The sequence below is a fragment of the Orycteropus afer genome, unplaced genomic scaffold (assembly GCF_000298275.1).
Source record: "Orycteropus afer afer isolate SDZICR_OR568_19922 unplaced genomic scaffold, OryAfe1.0 scaffold00523, whole genome shotgun sequence".
NCBI classification, from domain to species: Eukaryota; Metazoa; Chordata; class Mammalia; order Tubulidentata; family Orycteropodidae; genus Orycteropus; species Orycteropus afer.
In genome coordinates, this window is record NW_006922110.1 from 151182 (window position 1) to 161845 (window position 10664).

A 10664-nucleotide genomic window follows, 5' to 3' on the forward strand; every position below is an offset into this window, starting at 1 on the left:
CTGAAAACTCCAGAACACTTAATTGTGCTCATGAGGAACATATATCTAGACTAAGAGTCAGTCATTTGAACATAACATGAGGATACTGAATGTGTTATAATTAGGAAAGGAGTGTGTCAGAATTTTATCCTTTCACCATACTTATTCAATGTGTATTCATAGCAAATAATCTAAAAAGTGGACCTGAAGACAGCATCGGGATTAGAGGAAGATTAACTAACAACTTGCAATATGCATATGACACACCTTACCTCCCGAAAGTAAAGAGGACTCTAAACACTTATTGATAAAATCAAAGGCTACAGCTTCAGTATGGATTGCACCTCAACATAAAGAAACCAGAAATTCTCTCAACTGTATCAATAAGTGACATCACCATGAGAAGTGGAGAAAACATTGAAGTTGTTGAGGATTTCATTTTATTTATATTCACAGTCAACATCCATGGAAGGAGTAGTCAAGAAGTCAAATGATATATTGCATTAGGCAAATCTACTGCAAAAGGCCTCTTTAAAGTGTTAAAAAGTAAAGATGCCATGTGTGCCTGACCAAGTCATAGTATTTTCAATTACCTCATATACATGTGAAAGCTGGACAATGAATCAGGAAGACTGCAGAAGGATTGAGGCATTTGAATTGTGGTATTGGTGAAGAATATCAAACATACCTTGGACTTCCAGAATAAACAAATCTGTCTGCAGCTGGAATGCTCTTTAGAAGCAAGAATGGCCAGCCAGACTTCATTTCTTATAATATGTTATCAGGAGGTACCAGTCCCTGGAGAAGGATATCATGCTAGGTAAAGAGGGTCAACAAAAAGAGGAAGACTCTCAGTGATACGGATTGACACAATGGTTACAACAATAGACTCAAGCAAGCAAAAATTGTGAGGACAATGCAGGACCAGGCAGTGTTTGTACTGTTGTACATAGGGTTGTTATGAATTGGACCTAACTCTATGGCACCTAACTACAGCCAAATACTAATTCCACTGCCATAAGTTGATTACAACTCATAACGACCCTATAGGACAGAGGAGAAACTGCCCGAAAAGGTTTTCAAAGCTGCAAATCCTTACACAAGCAGACTGCCTCATCTTTCTCCTGTATAGAGGCTGGTGGGTTCGAACCACTTGCCTTTGGTTGAATAGTCAACCACAGCACCACCAGAGCTCCCTCACAATAACAATAAGAATAACCTATAATTATTACTCACTCAAGTTTATATCCAACTTGTGCAATTAACATCATATGTGTTTCTCCATTTATAATATTTATTTTTTAAGTGTTTTTATGTGGTACACCATCTGTTCATTGCATAAAAATACAAAATTGTTTTTCTCTTGACTTTATGTTTATCACCCCTATAAACCAGAGTTCTTTGCAGTGCATTTTTCCTCTTAGTTCCTACTAAATCCTACTTCCTCTTCATTTCTACAAATTGTAACTAAATCTTTGTAAGAAAGACAAGAGCAAAGTCTTAATTCAGAAAATAAAGAGTATGGCAAAGCTAAGAAGAAAAGTCATAAAATTTTCTCTATGACTCTTTATGCCTGTTGGCATATTTTGTAAATTTAATGACATCACAGTAAGAATTAAAAACTCCCTTCTTTCTTTTTAAAATTTATGACCTCTGTTACTCCAATTATATTTGAAAATCATTTTCTCACACCAGTTACTAAATTTTACGTTAAAAATATGAACAGGGAATGCAGAAACTATCTTCAAATTTGTCAAATTTACTATTTTAATATCTTACTATGATCATTTATTATTCATTAATAAGATTAATATGAATAACACCAGTACTATGAGAGGTACTGGTGTCCAACTGTAGTAGGATAAGTAGCTCTGTAAACCAAACTTATTAGACATACCTCAAGATCAGGTTTATTAACAATATTATGTGAAGCATATAACAATTAGAAATTTTAATTTCTTTGTATGGATTTTCATTTTAGGGAATGATATCAGAGATGCTTCTGCAACAGGTAATTTTGGTCTAAGAATTATAATAAAATTTTCTAGATGGGTAAAAATAAATCCATCCATTCTATTCATATATACATATATATATAAAGACTATAGTAGAGAAACTATTCCTACTTTTCAGAGAACAATAGAAAGAACTCAAGTAAAACCATTTTTAATAGTTGTAATGGAGAATAATTTGAATTAACAATTAGAAATATTTGTTTTCTTAATATATGAAAATGTATTGAATATGGAAAAAGTTATGAATATGGAAAATATTAATATTGTGCAAATTTATATAAGCATTGCTTCTTGATTCAGTTTTAAAATCTGTTTGGAAGATTAACGAATTGCCAAGAAACAATGAATTACCTGTCAAAAAGGAATTTCTTTATACTTTTAGGGACATTAAAGCTTGGATTGTTATTGTTATCTAGGGAAGAATGGATCAGTTTAAAATGTATTTTCCTATAGTGAAATGATACGTAAGTTAGTTGGGAGTTGTGGATATTTTAAGCAGATATTGTTACCTGAGTTTATCTGAAAGTTTCTTTTAGAATCATCCTCAAAGTACCGCAGATCAAAGTTGTTGGGTTTGGGATCAAAACATGTAATGCTTTTATGCTTTTTTAAAAAAATTCTTATTTTTGCTATACTTCAAAGCAAGTTAATAAAAATTATTTTCTTCACAAAATCATTACAGGAAAGCAAAATTGTAATACTGCTCCTCTCATATGCTTACCCTGAAAAGGAAGAACACTGTAAATGATAGAAAGTTTATGAAAGACAGTATAATTTTATATATTGAAGAAAATAATAGCAAATGCTAGTGCTAAGAAAAGTAATTAAAGTGTACAAAAGAAACATTTGTAAAATCTCTGTGCGTACCTCTATCCTAGAACTTACCTCATTGGATAGTGATGATATATTATATTTTGTTTCCTTATTGTACCATAACCCTCTAAAGGAAAAGCAATGTCTTATTTATCGTTGTTTTGTTAGCACTTGGAACAAGTACCTGCCTGACATAACTCCTTATTAAGTGTTTAAAGAACTAAAATAATAACATAAGTATAATAATAAGATGTTTTAAATAACTATGCCATGGACATAGGTATTTTATCTTATGTACTTTTTGTATCCTTTTATTTTACCTATTTTGCCATATGTAAATTCTAAAAGGACTTTTAAATTAACTAATCTAATGACATTTATTCTGGGGTACTTTTTCTTTCATTTGAGTGATCCCATAGGTAGAAAACAAAACTGAAAATAGTACTATCATGTTAACGACAAGAAGATTTTTTTAATGTTTGTCTTCCTTTAGCTATGTTGTCATTGTGTGTTGTAATTTGCCATCGAGTCAGACCAGACTCATAGACAACGCTCCTTGGGTTTCTGAGGCAGTATCACTATGGAAGTAGATTGCCCAACCTTCCTTCCGAGGAGTGGCTGATGGGTTTGAACCACCAGCCTTCTGGTTAGCAGTCCAGTGCCTTAGCCACTATGCTACCAGAGCTCCATGCCCAATTTTGTATAATATGAGAGAATTCACAAATTAAACTAATCACTTATCATATTTTAATTACATAAAATTCTGAATCAAATGGTTGATCTCACATAAACTCTCTTTATACTTTTACATCATCTCTAAAGAATTTATACTAAGTGGACAATTCATAGTTCATGTACACTAAAATAAACCAATAAATTTGCTGTATAATAATCTGTTAGATACTCATGGCAACATAAGCATATCTTAAGAATGATTAATAGGAGCCAATAAGCCAAATATTGTACATGAAGATGACTTTTTAAATATTCTTTGGACCCTATTTGAAGTTTTAAAAACTTGATGTTTTGTGGGATATTGTGTCATAAGGTGTGCATTGGAAGTAACAAAATAAAACATAACTGATGACTAAAGAAGTATGAAATACACTAGAAAAGCAAAGTTTAAAGACGTTTATGTCACAGGACTGCACAGCACCTCACATATGCTAAGGTCAGCTTTGAATGTCAAACAGAGGCTTCTGTGAGCCACCTTTTTTAGAAGTATTTGATTATGAAGGTATTTGGTCCTTTCTTTGAGAGAAAAACTTTAACCTTTCCCTGAACAAATTGTCTATGGTATACACTATAAGAAATGCTGTTCTATTGATTGGCATTTAGTAGATTTAGGTCATTGACACAATGATATATAATTGAATAGCTTGAATTTAGTGTATATATCTATAGTTACTCCATGAACAAGTTTTGAAATGACTTTTGAAAGTCATTTATTCATTATTCAACAAACATGAACTAATATTTCTGAAAGGTCAGTTGCAAAAAGAAGTAGTTTGTTAGAAGAAAGGAAATATATGTAGAAAGAAGTTATAAGAGAAAGAATCTTGTTAGGAGTGAGAAGAGAAATCTGTAGAAAGAAGAAAAGTTTAAGTGATATAAATTTCTAAAAGTGGTAGGAAAGGATTGGTGTCTAAAAACAGACAGGATAAGTAGGATTGGATAAGAAGAAAGACACTTTGTTGTATGTGGTCTAAAAGAAGGAGAAGGCGATCAATGTAGTAAATCAGTTTGCAAGTGATTGTTTCAATTTTAGCTATAAAATAACATTAGCAGTAAATAACTAATGTGAAGATTCCATTTTGCAAATTTGAGGAACCCTCAGCTTAGACCTTCAGTTTTCAGTCTTCAGTATGGATTATACCTCAACAGAAAGAAAACAAAAATCCTCACAACTGGACAGATAAGCAACATCATGATAAATAGAGAAAAGATAGAAGTTGTCAAAAACTTCATTTGACTTAGATCCACAATAAAGACTCATGGAAACAAAAGTCAAGAAATTAGACATTGTAATGCACTGGGCAATCTGATACAAAGACCTCTTTAAAGTGTTGAAGAGGAAAGATGTCATCTTGAACACTAACATACACCTAACCCTGGTCATGGTATTTTCAATTGCCTCCTATGCATGTGAAAGCTGGACAATGAATAAGGAAGAACAAAGAAGAATTGATGCTTTTGAATTGTGATGCTGGCAAAGAATACTGAAAATACTGTGGACTGCCAGAGAAATGAACAAATCTATCCTGGAAAAAAATGCAGCTGGAATGCTCCTTAGAAATGAGAATGGCCAGATTTTGTCTAACCTACTTTGGCCATGTGGTGAGAAGGGACCAGTCCCTGGAAAAGCAGATCCTGCTTGGTAAAGTGGAGGATCAGAGAAAAAGAAGACCGTCAGTGAGATGGATTGACAGTGGCTGCAATGATGGGCTCAAGAATAGCCAAGGATTGTGAGGATGAGGCAGGACTGGGAAGTATTTCATTCAATTGTACATAGGTTTGGTATGAGTCAGAACTGACTTGACAGCATCTAATAATCTAACAAAAAGGGTTCAGAGCAGATGCTAGAGAAGAGGCATGGTTAGAACGGTCTGTGGTTCTAACTTCTGCTTATAGTTATTTCAATGGAATGCACTTGTAACCTAGGTTTGGGAAATTGACTACAGTTAAAAAGAGAAAGATGAGTATGTGTATATTTGTGTGTATGCTAAAGTACGTCTGAGAAGTGACTTTTAATAGAGAGAACATTAGTTTCTAGTCTGCTCCTTCTACTATGTTGTTAAATGTTGTTACACAAATGTTCTTTCTCAGACTTTTTGTGTTTTCAACCTTAAAATTAGGGGAATCATGCAGATCAATTCTTCTTAAAATTTAACATCTATGTGGATAATTCAAGGCTCTTATTAAAATATCAATTGCTATTTGTAGGTTTGAGATTGGGCCTGAGAAACTTTATTTCCAAGAAATTCCTATGTGATGCCAATGTTGCTGGTTCATAGAACATGCATTGTCTTTTGAGAGCCTAATTTACCTTATTACTAAGATTCTTCTACATTTACGCAACTAATATATACTGAAAACAAGTGTATTCACTTTTCTGACTACTATGTTTTAGTCTTTCTTTAGTTTGAAGACTTTATCCATATATTTACAATTATAAAATCATGAATGTCCACATATTCATGATAGTACCCAAACCTGTGCAAAATTTAATCAGTTCTTAGATAAGCACTACACTATAGTCAATGTGATAATATATATGAATAACCTAATGTAAAAGTGGAACATCAAAGATGTCCACAGAAAGATAAGTGTATTTTTTCCCCTCTTTCATTTTTCCCTCTTCCTCCTCTCCTTCCTCAACTCTTTTTTTCTTTTCTTCTCCACTTCGTTCTTTTAGAATCCTGAGACTAGATCTTAGTGGTAAGGAGATAAACTTCAAGTTATCTTAATTTATTTATGATGTGTGAAATCTAATTATGGATGATTGAGAGTTGATATATGGAATCTCAATAGTGTGGAATGTTCTGCATTGAATTTTTTACCTTGCTTAATCTTTGTGAGAATAAAATAAAACTATTCATGGAATCAAACTTGTTTTCTGAAAATATAGTTTCATATCATAAGTTTCACAAGGTAAATATTAAAATAATCATAATTTAAAAGCTACTTATATGTGTGTCAAAAATTAAAGCAATATTTTATTTTATTTTATTTAAAAATAAGAAAACACAATCACAGTTTTTATGAATAAGTGCATATAAATTAAGAAGTAGAGACCAGATATCAAGTTGTTGGTAAATCTATGCTTATCTACATCTGTACTGACACCTTTTACATCTATATCTGTCTTTATATTGATGGCTATATCTATATCTACCCATATATACATACATATATATATATATTACATTACATTTATGGGAGCTCTGGTAGCATAGTGCCTAAGGCACTTGACTGCTAACCAGAAGGCTGGCAGTTCAAATCCACCAGCCACTCCTCGGAAGGAAGATGAGGCAATCTACTTCTGTAGTGATACTGCCTTGGAAACCCAAGTAGGGGTCGCTAAGAGTCGGGTCCGACTCGACGGCACATAACAACAACATTATATTTATGTCTGTATCTCACAGAGTGAGATACTAATCATATAGATATTAATGTATAAACTTTATTAATCTTAATTTTAGTAATCTATATTCATCTAAAATTGTATTAATATATAGGCATGTTAGCAGCAATAAGCAAAATTTTTTTTGGCTCCTAAACCAGTTTTTTATTGACTATGCAAAAGCATTCCATTTTGTCAATCATGACAAATTATGGATGACATTGAGAAGAATGGGAATTCCAGAACACTTACTCATGCTGACAAGGAACTTGTGCATAGACCAGCAGGCTATCATTCAAGCATAACAATAGGATACTGCATGGTTTTAAATCAGGAAGGGAGTGTGTCATTGTTGTATCCTTTCACCACACTTACTCAATCTGTATGCTGAGTGAATATTCCAAGAAGCTGAACTATATGAAGAAGAAGGTGGCATCAGGATTGGAAGAAGATTTATTAATAACCTGTTATATGCAGATTATACATGCCTCCTTGCTGACAGTGAAGATGACTTGAAGCACTTACTGATGAAGATTAAAGACTACAGTCTACAGTATGGATTACACCTTAATATAAAGAAAACAAAAATCATCTCAACTGGACCAATAGGCAGAATCATAATACATGGAGAAAAGATTTAAGTTGTCAAAGATTTCATATTATTTGGTTCCACATCAATGGAAGTAGCGTTGAATAAATCAGATGACATATTGCACTGGGCAAATCTGCTGTAAAAGACCTCTTTCAAGTATTGAAGAGCAAAGATGTCTCTTGAAGACGGGTGTGCCTAACCCAAGCCATGATATTTCCATTCGCCTCAAATGCATGTGAGAGCTGGACAATGAACAAGGAAAACTGAAGAAGAGTTGATGCTTTGGAGTTGTGGTGTTAACAAAGAATATGGAAAGTACCATGGTCTTCCAAAAGAACTAACAAATCTGTCCTGGAAGAAGTGCAGCCAGAATGCTCCTTGGAAGTGAAAAGGTTCAGACTTCATCTCACCTACTTAGATCATATCAGAAGGGATCATTCCCTGGAGAAAGACATCAGCTTGGTAAAGGGGAGGGTCGGAGGGAAAAAGGGAAAGCCCTTGATGAGATGGATTGACTTAGTGGCTACAACAATGGGCTCAGGTATAGCAAGTATTGTGAGGCTGGCACAGAACCAGGCAGTGTTTTGTTCTGTTGTACATTGGGTTGCTATGAATCAGAGCCAACTTGATGGCAGCTAACAACAACAAACCAGAAACTCTACATAGTGTATTACCTCAGTCTTCTGAAAAATCTACCTCAATAATTTTTGGGATTTCCCAGACAGTCCCACAGGCAAGTCCAGCCCTTTCATGTTCTTCTATTGTGACTCTTTCTCTCACTGATTGCTCTCCAAAAAATTGATTAAGTGCAATATCTTGCCAATTTTCTGGCTGTGAGCACTCTCCAGAGGAGATCCACGTCCAGATGACAGAGCAGTTTCTTTGTGCTCCTAAAGCTACAAGCTTCAATTAAGAGAGAAAATACTGTTATCTAAGAAAATAACCTTTTTAAGACTGAACAAAAATAAATAAATAAATAAAATTGTGTAAGTACAGAAAATATTTCCATTTATTGAATATATTTTTCAATGAATGTGTGTCCTGGTTTGTGAGTCCTCAAGATGAGCTCTAAATTCAGATGTTCAAGAAAGATAGTGTGTCAGGATACGAAAAAATGATGGAAGTAGTAATATAATGGCTAAAGTAGTTGTTGGTAAAATAAAATTCATCTATATGTTCTTCAAAATGAAAAGATCATTAAGAGAGTCAGGTCTTCGTGGAGCTCTTAGGGAAAATGATAATGTGCTTATAAAAATTGTAGTTGGAGGTTTTTAGGGACGCTGAAGAGCAGCAGAGAATGAATCATTTGACATTGAGTAAAAGATCTTAGATGGTAAATAAGAACTTATTAAGTACCTGCTGTGATGCATTAGTTGGAAAATTACCTCTATTGATTATGGCATGAAGCTAATGAGTCTAAGGTTGAATGTTCCCTGTGGACTTCAGGGTAGGATAGATGTACTCTTCAGTGGCCTCTGATTACAATAAAGTCTTGGCAAGCCATTTCCATGTGCTTCTGGGGCCCAAAGTGCAGAGTGATTGTGGAAGTTCTTTAAACCATCATTTCTACTGGACATATACACTCAAGCCATAAACATCACAATGTTTATTACAGCAATGATTAGGCTATGTATGCTTTTTGGAATAAGGAAAAACAAAATTGTTGTTTCATATTTATTGTCCTTTGATGTAAGTATTAGAAAATGTAGTGAGAATCCAATAAATACTTTTGGTACTATGTATAAGAAGTCACAAGAAAGTTTATGTGTCTAACTTTAAAATCTCCCTTCTTAAAATTTAACTTGGAAAATAATAAAAATCTAAAAACAGTTATATATATAAAAATGTATTATAGAGTGTTTATGTTAGGCAAAAATTGAATGCAAGTTAAAGGAAATGTCCAACCATAGAGGAATGCTTTTGCAATAGTGGAACATTACTATATAGAATGTTATGCATGAATAAAATAAAGTATAATTATAGCAATTCTAGGAGAATATAGGACACATTTATGATAAAATGATAGAAGAAAAAAACAGTTTGAAAATGTTAAGCACACTATGAATCCAACTTTTGAATATTTTAATATGAATACTAGTATTTGAATATATATACCAAACAAACCAACCAAATAAAGTAAGAAACTCAGTGAGAAAGAGAATAGTTGACTTCAAGCAGTAGCAGGTATCTTATGCTATAGCCTAGGGCTGGAATGTGAAGGCCCTGCAATCACACAAGTATGGTTTTGAATTGTGGCTCTTGGATTTACTAGAGATTTGTGATCATGAGCAATTTACTTCAACTTTCAGGGCCTCAGTTTGCTCATCTGTAATTCTAGGATAATAGCCCTTGCCTCATAAAGATTTTTGACTATTGAATAAGATGATATATACAAAATGACTATATACTGGTATACAATAAATATTGTCTATTATTAGAGCAGAAGTATGATAATATTCAAGTGAAAAATAATAACTATTATATTTTGTCCTGAGTGGTTTTCCTTTTTTCTGGTTCTCATTTAATCTTAGCAAGAACAGTAGCCAAAGCAGAGGTTACAGGAGATACTTCTGAATCAAGCATAATTATGTTTGAGACCAGCTCTGCAATTTACTTGTTTTATGGTACCAGAATGTTAATAATTTTCTCTAAGTAAAGATCTGTCATCTGCAAACAATCCACTCACGAGGGTATTAGTTATACAGATTAAAATAAAACAATGTTTCTCAAACACTTGAGAAAATATAATAAATGGCATTTATGTAATTTAAGCAGAAATTCCTTAAGATACTTATATATAGATCAATAAACCTTATAAATTGAACTCATATTACAGACTTTTCTAATTCTAGCTTATAAGGGACTATGGAGGGAGGCAGTGGGGTTGAAAATGGCCTGGGATTTTTTTCGCAATGCCATCCTCTTCACATTCTCACCAGACCTCCTGTTTTTCAGTTTGTAGTGTCACATATTGTTCTTGGTTTGCTATGGGAACAGCTGCTACAGTGTTCTGTTATCCTTGCTCTGCTTCCCTGTCCTACTTACTTTCCTCTCTCACTTACTAGCAATTGCTAGAAAATGACATCAATGTTGGTAAAGCATGTTGTGTTGTTGTTGTTGTTGTGTGCCGTTGAGTAGGCCC